We start from the raw sequence: 20579 nt of genomic DNA on the forward strand, positions 1-20579 counted from the left end.
CATGACACTTATCTGAATGGTTAGAGATGGTTGGAAACTGAAGGTGGGAATTCAACTCCCCACCCAATTATAAGCCAAATGCACCATATTCTTTCTTGTAGTTGTCCACCCTCGAGCTAGACCCACAATTTGAAGGATTTCTCTCTTAGGAATTTCAAGCAGGCTCAACTCGAATAATGCTCTACTCCAAGAGTATGGGTTTACTTTTATAGGTGGTTCACCAATTATGTCCTCAAGGAAAGCACTGTAAGAACCTGTAGCTCAAAATCTGGGTGGTTTATCAGCTTACATGACAAGCACTAAGTGGCTTATCCTCCTTCTTGGAAACATTTAGTGGTTTATTAGTCATTTTACAATAATCACCCGAGTGAATTGCTATCCTGCCCAGTGGTTTATTAGCCTTCTTGGCAAGCATTAAGTGGTTTATCAGCCTCCCCAACAAGCACTTAATGGTTATCATCCATCTCAACAAGCACTTATCACCAATACCTCCTCTAATCCTCACACTAATCTTTCAAGCTTGGACACACACAATTCAGTAGCCCCAATGCATCAACATTGGGAATCACATCCAAATTGTTTGAGCATAATTTGCCCAACATGTCTCTTGCTCTTATGCTCCATGCTAGTTTCTCTCTCTAGCGTTCTCTCACATTGGTTATTTCATGTTTTTTTATTCGAGAGTCCTCTATTTTGCTCGCATCCCCTCTATTCCTTCATGCTCCTTGCCTTTCACCGGGTTTCCTTTCATCGGAATGTCCATTTTCCCTTCCCTTCACACCATGGAAGAAGGGAAGAATCTGGGCATCTCCTCTACCCGTCATATATTTGTCTATTATTTTGGTGGTGGGCATTTAGCTATGCCAGCCAACACCTCTCACAATTTTCCCTCAAATTGCGGATCTGTCTATCCCACTTTTCAAGCTAACCAATTATAAAATTTATTTTATAATCAAAATCATCATTTAACATTAAAAAAAAATACTAATACAAAAAAATTACAAACTACAAAATTGAGGTAGTTAAAAAAACCAAATTATTTATTTTTATACACCAATTAAAAAATTTATCAAAATTCTGCCGAGCATACAAATATAGGTAAATTTATCAAAATTCTACCGAGCATACAAATATACGTATATTTTTCCTCCATAATTTGTAAAGAAAATTTACTTTAAAAACATTAAAATTTTCTTTTTACATTAACCAAAGCCATGGCCAGTTTAAGACTTTTGTTTAATAGTTTTTGATAAACCACTACCGTACAAAAAAAAATCATTATCTTGTATTGAGTAAACTATGGAAAATAAAACCATTTTTCATTCCAACATAAAGAGAACATATGATTGCATACCCTAATAAGAAAATAAACTTCTTTTTCATATATATAAATAAAGTATCTCATTTATAAATTAAATATCATCAAAAATATTAATTTTGATTGAAAAACATTATTGTAGCGATTCATTGCATACCATGATATTATAATATATATATATATATATATATTAGTTTTTGATGAAAAAAATCATTATAGCATGATTATAGTGAATAGTGATTGATTGATATACTATTAATTTCATCTTTAATAATAGATTTTTCAAATTTTTAATATACCAAATAAAAATAAAAATAAATATATAATTAATTTTAAATAAAAAATTATATATATATATATATATAATTTTATTGGAGGATAACTTGGAAGCCTTATTGTAAGCTTGGCTTTTCCCAATATAATTTTCAGATCACTTAAGTTTTTCAGTGCATGCAAATTTTAATACTTTTTTCTAATTTCCATTTGCATACTACGTAGGAGTTTCAATGTTACCCGAACAAACAATATGGTTATGAATTAGTAAATGTTTTGCTATCTAACAATATGGTTGTGAATTAGTAAATGTTTTGTTATTATTTTATTGTTTCATTTCATTCTTATTTTTTTTTTTTATTCTATTTTATTCTAATTAATATAGATTTATTTTAATTATGAATTGATTAAAAATTAAGAGGGGGTAAATTTTATTATAGGTAAAAAAATTAGAATATAAAATTTGGAAAAAAATTATATGTTTAAAGATTTAATTTTTTTAAGTACTTGTTAAATTGGTAATTTAGATGGATTTATAGTGATTTTTTTGTTTTCTCTTATATAAATCATGTGTAATTTTTCATTATTTAAATTATATTTTTAATAATTTATTATTAGTAATATTTTATATTAAAATATGAATGAATTACACATTTCTTTTGAGTATTTGATCTTTAATCTTTTTTCTTTTTGAGTATTAAAATATTTTATTAAGATCAACATTAATATTGAATTAAGAAAAATATTTAGCTAGAAATCAAATAGGAGAATTTGAACCATCCAGTGTCTTGTATCCAGTGTGGTGGTTCATCTTGTCCTGACCATGAACCACACTGAATGTTCCAAACACGTCGGCAAAAATTCTCCTATGTGATTTCTACCTAAAGATTTTTCTTAATATATATAGTTAATATGAAATATTTAAACAATTTTATTTAAGTTTTATATTGAAATATTTATAAAAGAAATAGAAGTATTTTTTTTTTTTTAATTTCTAATTACTTTCTCTACAGAGTTATATAAAACTATATTACTTAACATAGACATGGAAATATTTTATTTATAACTTTACAAGTGAAAGTAAATTTTTACCACGTTCATATTGGATGTTTTATAATGCTTTTAATTAAACCTAACCAAATATGTATAATCATTTATGTTTTTATTATATACAATAATTTTTTTATATGGAATTACACCAGTATATATCCATTTAACAGGTACAAACTTATTTTAGAGTGCAAAATACAATGTGTAATTTTTCATTATTTAGATTGTATTTTTGAATGCTATATAGATTACATAACTTACACATTTTCTCTACTTCTAATTACTTTACATGAAATTATATTACCTCATAAGAACAACTAATTAAATATGCGTAACATATTCATTTTTGGTTTTTTATATTTTATTTTTATTTTAAGAGGGGCATGTTTCAACTCTAGGTTGACGAATCACACATCGCCCTCATATTGGGTTGTATAACCAGCATAGATCCATCTTAAGTAGGGATCTAACATGAGCCAAGAGGGGTCAAATTTCTTCACATGCAAACTTCTTTAAAGTGCAAAATACAATGTGTCATTTTTCATTATTTAAATTGTATTTTTGTATGCTATATATAATATATACAGGACCAACTAAAGGTTTTAACAATAAAAATTTATTTTTTTCATAATATATACATTTTTTTTTCAATGATATATAATATATACATAATTGTTATTAAAATATTTTACATGGCATGTACATGGAGACATTTTATCAACCCAAATTAAAATGGTATTTTTTATTATTAATATATTTTTATGTATATGTCAATATTAATTCGTATTAAAATATTTTATTGATAACCCACATTAAATATATTTTTATATATAACATTGGGATATTTTATTTTAATAAAAAAATTCTACATATAAATATATATGAAGTTGATATCGACATAAATTAGTTAACATGATCTTTAAATAGTTTATTTCAATCTCTTGTTGAAATATTTTTGAAAAGTATAATGTTCCAACATTTTACTCACTCATTTTTTTTACTTCTAATTACTTTAGAGCATATTCATTTTTTTAATGATAACCAACATTAGTTTTATATTTAGAACATAATTTATTTTTATTTTGAAGAGCATATTCATTTTTTTAATGATAATCAACATTAGTTTTCTATTTAGAACATAATTTATTTTTATTTTGAAGGGGCACATGTCAACTCGAGGCACTTACACATCCCCTCATACTAGGTTGTAGAATATAGATCCATTTAAGTATGAATCAAACTTCTTTAAGATGCAAAATACAATGTGTAAATTTTCATTATTTAAATTGTAGTTTTTAATGCTATATATATATATATATATATATATATATATATATATATATGACCAAATAAAGGTTTTAACCATAAAAATTATTTTTTTCATGATATATACCTATTTTTTAAAGTGATATATAATATATACATGATTGCTATTAAAATATTTTACATGGCATGTACATCATACATTTTATTAACCCAAATTAAAATGGATTTTTTTATTATTAATATATTTTTAAGTATATGTTAATATTAATTCGTATTAAAATATTTTATTGATAACCCATATTAATTTTTTTTTTATTCACAACATTTAAATATTTTATTTTAACTATATATATATATATATATATATATATATATATATATAGATGTGAAGTTGATATCCACATAAATTAGTTAACATAGTTCTTCAAATAGTTTATTTAAATCTCTCTTTTTTTATACACAACATTTAAATATATTATTTTAACAAACAAAAATATAGATATATATGAAGTTGATATCCACATAAATTAGTTAACATAGATCTTCAAATAGATTATTTAAATATCTTGTCAAAATATTTTTGAAAAATATAACTCACTCTTTTTTTTTTTTAATTCTAATTATTTTACAGCATATTCATTTTTTTAACTATAGCCAACATTATTTTTCTATTTAGAGCATAATTTATTTTTATTTTAAATGGGCACATGTCAACTAGGCGGGAAGACTTACCCATCCCCCTCACACTGGATTGTGGAATGAGTAACTTATTCATTTTTTTTAATTATAGCCAACATTAATTTTCTACTGAGAGCATCATTTATTTTTATTTTAAAAAGGTGATTGTGGAATGAGTAACATATTCATTTTTTTAATTATAGCCAACATTAATTTTCTATTGTGAGTATCATTTATTTTTATTTTAAAAAGGTATATATCAACTCGAGAGAAGAAATTTACACATTCCCTTTATACTGAATTGTAAAATAAGTTTTTTGGCGGATAAAATTACACACTGTTTTTATACTATGCTGTAGAATAAACTTTTCGACTCAATAAACAACTTATTAACAAAAAGAAATATCTGTACAAAATAAAATATCTTTACAAAATAAAAATTTAAAATGAGGAGAGAACTCAAAGAATCGATTGAGATTATTCCTACAAAATATTTCTCTTTAATGTAATTCTTAGAAGATACAAAAGTACTGTATTTTGTATTTTGAGACTTTCATGATCATTTCTATTTGAAGATACAAACAAGTCTTGTATTTTGAGAATTTCGTGATTATTTTGAGAATAGGGAGAAAACAAAATTTTACTTGAATACCATAACGGTTATCGGTTATCTTTACTTGGATACTACAAAGCCAATATGCTCAATATGGATGATTATAGCGAAAATAAAATGCTAGTTTACTATAGAGAAACTTAGGGATATTGTGCTAGTTTACACGAAAGTGTATCTTAAGGAAAATTATATTACAATCTTAATACAATCTTGTGGACATGATAAAACATAAATTTACATTGCACTTATTAAGTAATAGATATGAATTGAGACTCTGAGTTGATATGAAATAAATAAAGTAACGCGTATTTTCTTTATGATAATAATAATGCAATATAAGATCACATAGTCTAGTTAGAGTGTCACATCAAATTAATTTATGAATTTTTTTAGTTTGAGGGACCATGAATCCTTGGAAGCAACATTACAACCTATTTGGCATGCATCTTCCATACTCGAATGGTAACCACCTAATATCTTTTATATACTTTAAAAAAAAAGTGGTTGAAAAAGAAATTTGGGAATACAAAACCAAGAAATAATAAGCTTTCAAATTAAATGGCAAGAGTGAGTCAAAACCGAAATCTAGAACTTACCAAGCAAGTGGATAACAATTTAAAAGAGGCTCAGTTCATAGTCCTATAATAATGCAATAGAGGTGTGTGATATTTGTTAAACAAGCCTAGAGAACTTCATGATGAAACTAATGGTATTTTGCGATGTATTATTCATCATAAAAATGGTATTTATACAAATAGAATTATCGGGAGACAATTATGTTTCCACAACTAGAAATATGGGAAATAACTAATCAATGTCCTAACTAAGACTATCCTATCTATATACAAATCCCGAAGGATTAGTTAACATTTCCCCCCTTAATCTGAAGGGACATCTGACATGTCAAGTAAAGATTTAAATTTTTCAATCTTTTTATGTCTTGATGCTTTGGTAAAAATATCTGCAATTTGTTCTGAAGTATGACAATGTGTCAAATGAATTGTTTTGGCCTCAACATGATGTCAACTCAAATGATAATTGGTGTTGATATGTTTGGTTCGATCCTGAAATGTTGGATTCTTGGCCAATTGAATTGCAGAAGAATTGTCAACGAATAGAGGAGTTGAAGCCTTTTGTATCTCTTGCAAATCTTCAAGTATTTTGTGAATTCAAATTATTTTTTTTGTAGCTTGAGATGTTGCAACATATTCGTCTTCAGTGGTAGAATTAACAAGAACATATTGCTTTCGTGATCTCCAACTGATAGTTGTTGATCCAAGATTCATCAAATAACCAGAGGTTGAGATTTTGTGCTCCTTATCACCATCAAAATTTGAATATGAATAACTAGTAAGATGGAAATCTGAAACTTTAGAATATTTGATGTCATATGTTTGAGTTCCTTTTAAATGTTCAAGTATTCATTTTGCTGCTACCCAATGATCTTCACAAGGTTGATGCATAAATCTAGAAAGTATTCCTATAGTAAAATATATGTCAGGACGAGTAGTAGAAATATAAATCAAACTTCCAACAAGTTGCCTAAACTTTGTTGGATCTTCAATTGACTTGTCTTCTTCTGAAGTAAGTTTTAGATTTTTTTCCATTGGAGTAGCAACAAGATTACAATCCATCATTCCATATTTTTTCAATAACTTTCCAACATATTTCCTCTGAGGGATACAAATATGTTGCAGTTTTTGATCAACTTCAATCCCTAAATAATAATGTAGTAAACTCAAATTTGTCATATCAAAAACCTTTTACATTTCCTTCTTAACAAATGATATATAGTCATCATTGTTCCCTGTAATTATTAAATCATCAACATAGACAACTAGATATACAACTGATCTTCCAAATTTCTTATAAAAAAAAGCATCATCTAGGTCAAAATGTTTATAATTCAACTTAAGAAGATGTTCGATTAGTTTCTCATACCATGCACGGGGTGCTTGTTTCAAACCATAAAAGGACTTCATCAGTTTACATACCTTTTGTTCTTTCCCTTTGATAGAAAAACCTTCTGGTTGAAACATGTAAACATCTCCCTTCAAATATCCATTGAGACAAACAATTTTTGCATCCATATGATGAATTGTCCATCATTTCTAAGATGCAATAGCAAACAAAGTTCTAAAAGTGCCCCATTTAGTTGTAGGAGTAGAAGTTGTTGTGTAATCAATACCTTATTTTTGTGTGTATCCCTTTGCTACAAGTCTCGCCTTGTACTTGTCAAGTGAGCCATCAGTTTTATATTCGATTTTATAAACCCACTTGAAACTAATGGGTTTGATTCCATTAGGAGGATACACCAACCTCCAAATGCCATTTTTAATAAGTGCATCATAATCCCTTTTCATTGCATTTTTCCATTCATTACAATTAATATTTTCTTCAAAAGAAGTAGACTCGCTATCAATAGAGAAATTATACTCAGAAACATGAAAATGGTTACCCGAAGAACTTTTTGTTTCAAAATCATCATATTTTCTTCAAAATGGCTTTCATTGTAGAATCAATAGGAACAATTTTTTGTCATGATCTCCAACTAATAGTTATTGATCCAAGATTCATCCATAACCAAAAGTTGAGACTCCAAGCTCATTATCACCATCAAAATTTGAACCTGAATAACCAATAAGTTGGAAGTCTGAAACTTTGGAATATTTCATGCCATATGTTTGAGTTCCTTTTAGATATATTTAAGTATTCTTTTTGTTGCTACCCAATGACCTTCACAAAGTTGATGCATAAATCTGGAAAGTATCCCTATAGCAAAATTTATGTCAAGACAAGTAGTAGAAAGATAAATCAAACTTCGAACAAGTTGCTTATATGTAATGTTTCGAACTTAAATAAATAGTGATATGCAAAGCAAAAACGATTTACAGCACAAAAATTTTAAACAATCAGTAAATGATGATAAAAACTCTGGAATTAAGAACCAACTGAGCCATTTTATTAATCAATGGATCAAGTACAATAGTATGGAGGAATGCACCTCAGATTGCTTCAATGGAAAGTGTGACAGAACCCAAGTGATAATGCAATCATCTCAAATACTGGAAATTACTACTCCTCTAATGCTCTGCGCTGCCTAGAAACTTCACTGCTGCCTGGAAAGGGACTGCAAGAAACTCCTCCTCTGGTGCTAAAAAAATGATGAAACTTCAGCCACAAACTCCTTGGCCAAAACCCACAAAAACCTAGAAATGGTTTGGCCCGATTTGGACTTCCCAAAATTGACCCCCAAAGGCACTATTCAATTCTTAGCAATTTTACAATGTCTGCTGCAAAGTTATGGATTAAAATCCCACATCACGTGATCAAAAAATTATGAAACTTTATATTTTGGATCCTTGTCAATAACCCAAAAAAACCCAGAAATGATTTTGGCTGGTTTAGACTTCTGAAATTCGACCCCTTGGAGCCCAACCTCAGGTACAACTACAAAACTCAGCCTGCTAGAAACTACCCGTAAATCCTCCAAAGTGCTAGGTTGACCCTTGCTATCCAATGCCTGACTTCCTGGGTGATCTCTTGGCCTAAGGCACCTACTCCTAAGTTCCACGAAAAGCTGTTGAGTGGCCTCTATGCTGTCCCCTAGCCCAACAATTCAAACTGCTGGAATGCTGGCTCTATTGGATGTAAAACTCAGAAAGAATGTTGGTATATTGTTGCTATCTCAGCTCTCTAACTCTCTGGTAAACAATTTGATCTCTGCTGGCCTCTATCTCCCTTTGCTTATTCTCTCGCTGCCCAAAAATATGCACTCCCTTCTCTGAGTTGGTTGGTGGTGCTATGTCACTGCCTCGAAACTCCTGAAATCCTTGTAGAACTACCTCTCTAGGGAAAGCACGAATGGTCCCCTGAAGTAGAGGTTGAATCTCCTGCTTGAGAGATTCATGGCTAAACAGTCGGTTGGCTCAGCTAAATAGCAGGGTGAACGATCAAGTGATTTTGTTTGCAAGATGTATTAATGAATCCAAAAATGAGAGTTGCTCCCTCCTTATTCGACTTTCCCTCCAAGTTATTCGAATGGGCCAATTCAAATTCCCATGTGGGTGGCCCCCACATTCCACTAGCAACCAAATTAAGTTGAGTTGTCTCCTAAGTCCCTAAGTCGGAACTGATGGGTTCTCCTCCTTAGCCAAAATTGTGCAAAATTGTGTAGCAGCACCTAGTTACAAATGTGTTTGAGAAGGGACATGACATTGTAATTTGTTGAATCTTCAAATGGTTTGGTTTCTTCTAAAGTAAGTTTCAGATTTTGTTCCATTGGAGTAGCAACAAGATTACAATCCATCATTCCATATTTGTTCAATAACTTTCCAACATATTTCTTTTGAGAGATAAAAATATGTTGAGGGTTTTATTAGCTTCAATTCCAAGATAATAATGAAGTAAGCCTAAATCTATCATATCAAAAACCTTTTACAATTCCTTCTTAATGGATGATATATAGTCATCATTATTTCCCGTAACCATCAAATCATCAACATAGACAACTGAACTTCCAACCTTCTTAACAAAAAGAGTTGCATCATCTAGGTCAAAATGCTTATAATTTAACTCAAGAAGATGTTCACTTTGTTTTTCATTCCATGCATGAGGTGATTTTTTCAAACCATACAAGGACTTCATCAGCGTGCATACCTTTTGTTCTTTACCTTTGACAGAAAAACCTTATGGTTGAAACATGTAAACATCTTCAAATCTCCATTTAGGAAAGCAGTTTTTACATCCATATGATGAATTTTCCATCCTTTTTGAGCTTCATTAGAAAATAAAGTTCTAATAGTGCCCCATTTAGTTGTAGGAGCAAAAGTTTCTGTGTAATCAATACCTTATTTTTGTGCATATCCTTTTGCTACAAGTCTCACCTTATACTTTTCAATTGAACCATCATCTTTATATTTGATTTTATAAACCCACTTGAAACCAATGGGTTTGATGCCATTAGGAGGATCCACCAACCTCTAAGTGCCATTTTTAATAAGTGCATCATATTCCCTTTGCAGTTTCATTTTCCATTCATTACAACTAACAACTTCTTCAAAACAAGTAGGCTCACTATCAATAGATAAATTATACTCATAAACATGAGAATGGTTACCTGAAGAACTTCCTATTTCAAAATCATCATATTTTCTTGGAAATGTTATGATATGAGTTGATCTTCGTAGAGGTTATTCATCTTGTGGAGCATACTCTTTTGGAATGCAAGTATCTTTTGTCCCTGCAGAAGCACTTTTATCATCCAATTTCTCTTCAGCAAAACCATTGTCATCATTAAGAGGCAAATTTATCAAAGGAAAATCCACAGATTTATCTAGAATAGGAATCCCCCCTTCAGGATGAGGAATAGTATTATCGGATTCATAACAAAAAATTTAGACATAAACTTTTCTAAATGATTAAGTTGTCTATCAACTGTGGATGTATCTTTATCAGATTCAAGAAATACTACATCTCTTGACAAAATAAACTTCTTATTTTCTTCATCATACAACTTGTATGCCTTAGAAGTAATGGAATATCCCAAAAATATACATTGTTTGCTTCTTATGCTCAATTTATTTCTTTGCTGGTTAGGAATTAAAGCATAACATTGAGAACCAAAAACTCTGAAATGTTGAACAACAGGAAGACGATTATACCATAATTCATATGGAGTTTTATTGTTGATAACAAAAGAAGGACAATAATTTCTGATATAAGTTGCACAAAGTACTGCTTCTCCCCAAAACATCAACTTTACATTTTTAAAGAACATCATTGATCTAACCATATTAAGCAATGTTTTGTTCATTTGTTCTGCAACCCCATTTTGTTGTGGATTATAAGGAATTGTTGTTTGGTGTTTGATGTCATTCTCTTGCAAATAACTTTCAAAAGCATGTGAAGTATACTCTCCACCATTATCATTTCTCAGAGTGCGTATATTAAGTTGAGTTTCATTTGTAATCAAGAGATGAATTTTTTTAAATACATCAAAAACTTGTGACTTTTATCTTAAAAGATAGACCCAACACATCCTCGAATAATCATCAATGAATGTCAGTATATATTTATTACCATTTGCATGAGCAACAAACATAGGTACACATAAATTTGAATGTATGAGACCTAATTTTCTGGAAGTTTTAGAAGTAGAACTATGAAAAGGTTGTTTACAATGCTTTCCCAAAATACAAGCATTACATGGTGTAGGTTTTCTTGGAATCATTAGAAGCTCTTTAATTCCCTGTTGTCTCATAATTATTATATTGTCATAATTGATATGACCAAAACAAGCATTCCATAACAAACTTGAAGACAGAGTATCATGTTGCTTGACTGGATGAGTAGCATTCATGACATACCTTTCAATTTTAATAGTTTGTTTTCTTCCACACCAGTCATAACAGTCTCATTATTAGTTGCTCTTCAAATCTCCACTTTACCATCAAATATGTGTATTGAATGTCCTTGTTGTCTAATTTGTATAAGAGACAATAAATTCCTTTGAAATTGTGGAATGTAAAGAACATCATTTAAAATATAATATGTAAGTCCTGGCATCTTTAATCGAATAGATCTGATCCATGAAGGTTTAACTTGAAATTTATCAGCAAAATAGACTACTCCATTAATGTGATCATTGAATTTTTCAAACATATCTCTACTAAATGTCATATGACAAGTGGCCCATGTGTCTAAGATCCAACTGTCATGCCATGAAGAAAAAAAGGTACTAAAGACATCATCCATGTTAAAATTACAATGGGCAACAACATAATGTGCATTCTCAAAAGATTGTCCTTTATCTGGAGGTGGTTGATCTTTCTTTTCATTCATTTGTTCTCTCCTTTCACTAATTTTCTCCTAGGGAATTCTACAATTAGCAACAATATGTCCAACGTTACCACATCTAAAGCATTTGATAGTTGTTTTGTCAGTAAAAATTCTTTGTTGTTTATCATTCGGTTGTCTATCTCCCTTATTATTTTTTCCCCCAACCCCCCTACCTATATAATTCCTTCTACGTCAACCTTGTCGCCCATATTATTTCTGGTTGATTCTTCTTGAGGTTTTTTATCTTTTTTGAGAAAGACACAAAATCTTAACATTATAACTGGGTAGGTATTCCTTCTTGTCAAAAGCCTTCTCTCTTTCTACATTTTTTCCTACTAATTTGTCAAAATCTAAATCTTTTAACTTTCCATTGGCTTGGAGAGATTCCAAGTAGTGTAAATAATGAGGGTAGAGGGCATTTATAAAGGCAGTAAGTTATAGATCAACATTAACACCAAAAGATTCAATTTCATGATTGATGGCTTTAATCTTAGAAGAAAATTTCAATGGATCATTATCTTTCATCTCCAGGTCAAACAACTTCAGCAGTAATTGAATGATCTCCAATTTTAAATCTGTATCATAAAGTTATTTTAACTTTTTTATTGCTTCATATACTGTTTTAATTTGAATAATATATTTTCTTACCTCTTCTGAGCATGATTTTTTATCCTTACTCTCCCAGATTTCTAGTTGTTTTTCCTCATCAGATGGCTCTAGTTTATTGTCATTTTTTCCTTCACAAACTCCATCCCATAGATCATTAAAAATAAGTGTATTTTTAATTTTTCTATACCACTCTTGATAATTTTCCTTTCTAGAAAGGACAACAACAACTAGAGATACCAAAGAATTATTTTTGTAGAAAAATTAATAGTTAAAATTGTGAATGTACAGAACTCCTTCTGATTAAAAAACGATTTAAAAAAAAAAAAAAAAACAATTAGAGTATTATCTCGCTTTAAAAATATTTTAATTTGGTGCTCAAACAATCTAAAATCGACAATTTATCACATCAAAATTGGCAATGTGACATGGTCCCATCAAACATGTAATGGTCGGACAAGATCGACGGTGAGGGCAACTCGCGATGCATCCAATGACGCCCGGGTTCACACTACTTACCAAACTTTAGACAAGCGAAATGTTCCCATGTGCGCATAACTATAGAACTCAATCAATGGTCTGGATCAGCTCCAATAGATCCAATGGCAAGCGATAATGTATAACTTGTCGCTCTTTAAACTGACGAGGTGGTATGTAACGTTCACATGAAACCAATGGTCGAGATGACCCCTTTCACATTCGAAGGAAATCGATGACATGTGGCTTATCGTATGTTAACAAGGTGAGTGGTCCCATAGGCGATTTTTTAAATGCCATATCAACGACGCTTACTCAATTCGAGGTCACCCTCCTCAATTTCGAATACCGCCAAAAGTGATGTTGAGGCTGTTTTCCAAAACCACCAAGGTCCCACGCATAGTGAATAGGACATGGTCCCACATACCAACTTCACTAGGTACCCACGTGCCAACTTCGCTAAGTCGACACCATCTACGCCAAATCGGATCACTAACTTCACAGCTCGTCCACCTCAACCACAATAGGAACTTGTCAGCATCAATGGCGTTCGAACTAGGCATAATGACTTAGGTGCTTTCCAAACCTTACACTCTGATACCACTGTTAAATAAGCATGGAGAACTTTGCGATAAAATTGATGGTATTCAACGATGTATTACTCATCAGAAAAATGGTATTTGTACAAAAAAAATTGGAGGGAGACAATTATTTCTCCATAACTAGAAATATGGGAAACAACTAATCAATGTCCTAAATAATACCATCCTATCTATATACAAATCTTTAAGGATTAGTTAACATCATTGTCATCTTAATGCTTGGTGTTTATCCCTTATGTCTTATTTTTCTTCCTTATCTCAATCACCTCCTTTTGTATCCACAAAATGTATACCATTGCTACCTACCCCTAATCTCTTGATGAATTTTTCTACTTTGTTGAAGATCGTTTCAGTTCTACATCCACTCCACATGTTTGTGAAACCTCCATGGGATGTATCTACTACTTCAATCATGTGGCTACCAAACTACTTTTCTATGTTGTACAACAAAAAGAAGTGTAAAATATCAATATGATTCCCCTACTTTGATCAATGCTTCATTTTCTCTTCCTGATATGACTAGAATTCTTCCTACTTCATACTCTCATTGGTGCCTCATTTGCTCCACCTATTGTGACTAGAATTCTTTACCTATCATAGTAGTGCTAAAATAACTAAGGTTCCAAGAAAAAACATCCCTACATTCTTTGGTGGGAAGAATATAGTTGGAATTCTTCTACACCATTTTTTATGCTATTCATTTTCTATTTGAATTCATGTGCTTCATTAATTAGGATTCATTGAGCATATAGGCGCATTAATAACTCAATAGTGTGTGATTTTGTCCATGGTTAAAGTGAAGTTGACACGTATGTTAAAATAAAAATAAAATATTCTCTAAATAGAAAAATAATGTCGCCTATAATAAAAAAACAAAAATGGATATGCATTATAAAACATCAATAATCCCAACCTCATTATGGTCACTCAATTTGTTGTTAATTACGCCATAAGGCATTCCTCTTTTAAATCAACTCCCCTTTTACCCACATGTCATCATTGTAGACCATAAGATTATATATTAGACAATTAAGAAAAATTCAACTGTTTGATAAGGGAATAGTAGTTACGAATTTGTTGATGTCCATATTCATGGTCTCCGTGACAGCAATGGCTTCAACCGTCGCGCAACTTCCAAGAGGTAATTATGCAATGCCCCCAACCCATTATTTTTTTCTTTGAAGTATGATACCATGCAAATCTTGATTGATTTTACAAGAAAAGGGCTAGGGGCCATTGGTGTGAGGAAAAGAAGGGGACATTTCGTTTTCTCTTTAGTTTTTTATCGCGTTAGTCTAATACATCTATCACTATGATAATGATGAGTAACCTCCAACTTCTAACCTCTCCTCGTGCTCTAGACAGAACATCTGCAACTTATAAAGATCACCATTAAAGCTTATCATAGTTGCATTGCAACTTGGATTCCCCTGTAATTTTATCGGACTTTTAGGGGTCTTGGAGAAATTTAGTGTAACTATCAATCTTTGATTGGGAAGGAGGAGGATATCACTGAATTACATTATTATTGCAGCAATGGCAAACAAAGGTAACCATTAATCTTTGATTGGGAAGGAGGAGTATATCAATGAATTACACTATTATTGCAGCGATGGCGAACAGGGGTGATTAGAACGTCTATGTCCATGATGTTGATCAAGAAGATCAAGAAAGCGACACCGACGATGAAGGTCACGATCGTATAAGAACGTATCACCAGCCTGAAGACATTGAGGTTAACATGAAGCTTACAGCAGGTCAAGGTGCTCAATCCGGAATCCTTCTAAGCCAACAATATTAAACTCAAATTTTATTTTAACAAATTGATTAAAAATAAAACATAATGTATTTAGATTATACTTTATCATTGTTTTTCATAAGTGCAATGCAATGCTTAATTTAGATGTTTGTTTGTTTTGAGCACTTAATTGATGAGCTATTACGAAAATGAAATGGATAGCCTCTTTGTTCTTGTTTGTTTTTTCCAACTTCTTACAAGTGCAAGTTTGTCAATAAGTGCCTTGCAATACAAGTGCCTTATCTAGGAAAGCTTATCAACAAGTGTCTTACAGTACCTGGTGGAGGAAATCTTATCAACAGGTGCCTTGCAATACCTTTACAATTACTTCTGAATTTCTATTTTCTTTTATTTTCTCCTTTTAAATATCTATCTTAGGGACTGAATAAATATTCCTGAGGTTATAACATAGTTTCTTTTGTGCTATAAATATTCCTGAGGTCTCTCTACATCAAAGGTCTCTCATACATTGTGTCCATATCATAGAAACAACCACTCTCCATATCAACGAAGGTATTCTGATTTTGTCCTCGCCCAACAACCTAGAATAAAATATCATAATTGACTCACACTTTTTCGACCATAAAGATCATAATTTTACTTCACACTTTTTCGACCAATTATAAATTACTTTTCCCTCTTACCTTACATTTTACATTTCCTGGCTGCTTATTAATTTATTTTATTTCAATAAACACAATTTAAACTTCATAAATGTATGAAATATCTTCTCAGTATTTGTAAATATATTAATTTATTTTAAACATAATTTAGATCCGATACCTGTTTGGAATGTCTTTAGATATTATGGACATAATTCACATCCAATAGCTCTCTATCAACATTCACAAATAATGCCAAGATATTCTTGAATGCCATTTAAAGCTGCATTCTCTATCAACTGATGGGGATTCATTTCATAATACTGTAGTCTGCAAGCAATAACTAGTTTGGGAAATTCTGTAACTCCCTTTAATGTCCTCTTTTCATGAAGACAAAACCTGCCATCTCAGAGTCTCTGGGGATTTTATTGACAAACCCATCCAAGAGTCCATGGGCATGGTTTCCAGAAAGAAGAAAAGGAAATTTATATGGTGGATGCAATCATCAATAAGCATCTAGTTGTCTAGTATTATGTGTAATATGGAATGGTGTATATATATATATATATATATATATATATATATATATATATATATATATATGCTCTCCAAGGTGATTTCTATTCTCAATCTATTAATTTGAAACTGAGACTTGGTTAAGACTAAACTCTACCTAAATCAGTGTATATATATAACCTGGTTAAGACTAAAATCTACCTAGATCAATTCGTGTATATATATATGGGGGATTGTGTATATGTATTGGATTACATGATTCCAGGCAAGCCAGTCCTATCGATTAGATGAGAATAATATGAAATTTAATGGATAGGATGGAAATACAGTGAGACCATCATGGTTAACATTTTCTATGTCAACATTGGTCGGCACAGATCCTTATTGATTACCTTCACACATAGTCCAATCTATACCAACATTAATGGTGACAGGAGGTTTTTATTGTTGGACCAAGGAAATAGATTCGTTTTAAAAACTTTTGTCAACATCGATCCATCTTATAATTAAGGAATTTAGCTTTACTTTGCAACTTATGAAGGCATATTACAGTTTGGGTTGGGGTTTTGTTTGCATGGCATATTGAGGTTTGCCTAATCTGTGCCTCATATTTTGTTGTGCAGGATGCTGACATAATGTGGTTGCGAAATCCCTTTGCAAGACTGGCAGAAGATGCAGATATCCAGATGACATGTGACAAATACAATGGTGACCCTTTGGATGTCCTGAACGATGCTAACATAGGGTTCATGTACATCCATTCCAATGAATGAACCATTAGATTTTATAGAGATTGGTATCTGTCAAGACGCTTTTTCCCGGGCCAGAAAGAGAAGGACGTCTTAAATATTCTCAAACTCACAATCAAATTTGTTGCAACGGGCATGAAATTTATGTTCTTGGAAACCAATTATTTTGGGGGTTTCTGCAAGAGGAGCCCAGGCTTGGATGTTGTTTACACCACACATGCAAACTGTTGCAAAGGCCTAAAGGCCAAGCTCATTGATATGAGAAATGTACTTGATGACTGGTTGGATTACAAAAAGGCCAATATCAATTCATTATCTCCCCATCTGGGAGAATGGAGACCCACTAATGCATGTATAAAATCTTGGTGGCTTTAAACTATTTGTTTTGATCAATAGATGTATCGAGTGGTAGAGTATTTGCTACAATACAAAGGTTGTATACATAATTTTTTCATAAAAATCGGTTATATACCAGATTTCCAAAATCATATAATTTTTACCGTAGATCTATAGAGATACAACGATAAATATTGTGAGTAAGTTTCATCACCAACTCAACGCTCTAAAATTTTGGGATTTGGTAGCTCCACCATGTTCTCCATCTAGTTTCCTAATCCTACTCCCACTATTACCATTTATTGTGGGAATTGTTGAGTCACTCTAGACTCTATGGAATTGGTAATCCTATTCATGATTGGACCAACAAATTGTGTTGCGGGAAATCAGTGAATACGCGCCATAGTAGAGATTTTGTGAGGAATAAAAAGTTCCTTGAATTCCATTTACAAAAATGCTTGCACAGTTATTGTTGTTAATCTTTCAAATAATACACACACTTTTTGTATTATGACTTTTTTTTTTGTGTCATGTCATAATTTCAATTTTTGAATAAGCTTTAAATTACATGTTGTGCAATTTTCCATAGATATCGTTTACATAGCTTTTATATTTTAAAATAGAATATTTAAATTATATTTTAAAATAGAATATTTAAATTATATTTTAAAATAGTATATTTATTCTATTTCAATTTTATTTGGGGTTTTTATTTATCTTTTAATTCATTTTTGAAATGTATTTCCATTTTTGAGCTTAGAGCATTTGAATTATATTTTAGATTTTGTTTATTATTTATTGTCATTTTTTTAACACTATTTTCTTTTTCTTACACTTAGAAATGGGTGAGAGAGAGGAGAGGAGAGTGGGGTAGAGTGGGAGAGATATAAGGAAATAGTTGGGGAGATGGGGAGGGAGATGGGGAGGGATAGGGAGATGGAGAGGGAGTTGGAGTGAAAGGAAGGGAGGTAGATGGAGGGAGAGTCAAGGAGGGAAGGAAAGGGAGGGGTATCAAGAGATAAAGGTAGAGTGAGAGAGAGATAAAGATATAGAGGTAGGGGGAGAGGAAGAGGGAGAGAGTGCAAGGGTGAGAGAGTGAGGGAGGTAGTGTGAGAGAGAAAGAGAGAGAGAGATAAGGGGCGCAAGGGAGATAGAGGGAAAGAAGAGAGCTGAGAGAGAGGGGAAGGGAGATGGAAACAAAGAGGGAGAGACAAAGGGAGGGGGAGAGAGAGAGGGAGAGAGTTAGTTGGAGATGGAGATAGAGAGGAAGAGAGTTAGTGGGAGAGGGAGATAAAGAGAGAGAGAGAGTACAATATAGAGTGAGAGACATAGAGAGAGTGGGAGAGGTAAGGGGAGAGATATGGACAGAGAGAGAGGATAAAGAGAGAGAGAGAGTAAGGGGGGAGAGTGAGGAGCCAAAGAGAAAAATAGAGAGCAAGGGAGAGTGAGAGAGAGATGCAGGGGAGGGTGAGGTCAAGATGGAGAGCACAAGGGAGAGAGTGAAATGGAGACTGAGAGAGGGATGGAGGTAGGGGAGAGATATTTAGAGGAAGAAGGAGAAAGAGCATGTGATGGAGAGTGAGAGAGAGGTAAAGTTAGAGAGTGAGGGAGAGTGAGAGATGTGGGGGGAGGATAGGGAGGGAGAGAGAAAGAGAGAGAGAGAGGAGTTGAGGGGTTGGGAGAGAGGGGGATAGAGGGCTAGAGAGGGAGAGGGAGAGAGAGAGGGAGAGAAAGAGTGAGGGACGAAAGGGAGGTAGATGGAGATAGAGTAAAGGAGGGAGGGAGAGAAAGAGAGAAATATAAAGTGAAAGAGAGATAAAGAGGGGTGGGGGGAGAATGGAGAGGGAGAGAGATTCACGGAGGGAGTGCAAGAGAGAAATAGAGAGAGAGATAAGGGTGCAATAGATGGAGGGGGAATAAGAGGTGTGTGTGTGTGTGCGCGCGTGTGTGTGTGTGTCACAGAGAGAGAGAGAGTTAGTGGGAGAGGGAGATAGAGAGGGAGAGAGTGTAGGAGATAAGGAGAGAGATAGAGAGAGTGAAACAGATAGGGGAGAGAGAGTATAGAGAGAGAGAGAGTGGGGGAGGGAGAGTGAGAGGGTGATGAGAGAAAGAGAGAAATATAGGGCAAGGGAGAGCAAGAGAGATGCAGAGGAGGGTGAGGATGAAAGGGAGAGAACAAGAGAAAGAGTGAGAGTGAGATGGAAGGGGGAGAGGGAGGGAGGGGAGAGAGAGTTAGAAGAATAAAGAGAAATAACATGTGATGGAGAATGATAGAGAGACAAAGTTAGAGAGAGAGAGAGAGAGAGAGAGAGGGGGGGTAGGAGAGGGGAGGATAGAGGGCGAGAGAGGGGGAGAGAGACTGATAGGAAAAGGGAGAGAGGGAGGGGAAGTGAGAGTGGGAGAGATAATGAGAGAGGGGATATAATGAAGAGAGTGTGGGAGAGGGAGAGAGTTAGAGGAAGAAGGAGAAATAACATGTGATGGACAGTGATAGAGAGACAAAGAGAGAGAGAGAGAGAGAGACAAAGTTAGAGAGAGAGCGAGAGTGAGTGTGTGAGAGAGAGAGAGGAGTTGAGGGGGTAGGAGAGGGGAGGATAGAGGGCAAGAGAGGGGGAGAGAGAGTGATAGGAAAAGGGAGAGAGGGAGAGGAAGTGAGAGTGGGAGAGATAATGAGAGAGGGGATATAATGGAGAGAGTGTGGGAGAGGTAGAGGGAGAGGGAGAGACAGAGAGAACTAGAGCGAGAGTGGGAGACATAGGGAGGAAGGGTGAGGGTGAGGGTTTCATAGAAAGACAAGGGGAATGAGAGAGATGGGGTGAGAGAGAAAATGTGTGTTTCTTATGCCATTGCCTTAC

The 20579-nt window shown here is 32.8% G+C and overlaps 1 pseudogene; it reads left to right on the top strand.

The window, feature by feature from the left end:
* Positions 1 to 17412, top strand: part of LOC149204526 (serine/threonine-protein phosphatase 7 pseudogene) — a 77774-nt pseudogene extending 60362 nt beyond the window's left edge.
* The last annotated feature ends 3167 nt before the right edge of the window (positions 17413 to 20579 follow it).

Source organism: Pinus tabuliformis, chromosome 1_2 (genome assembly GCF_031772625.1).
Source record: "Pinus tabuliformis cultivar Carrire ecotype Pingquan chromosome 1_2, CPIR1, whole genome shotgun sequence".
NCBI lineage: Eukaryota > Viridiplantae > Streptophyta > Pinopsida > Pinales > Pinaceae > Pinus > Pinus tabuliformis.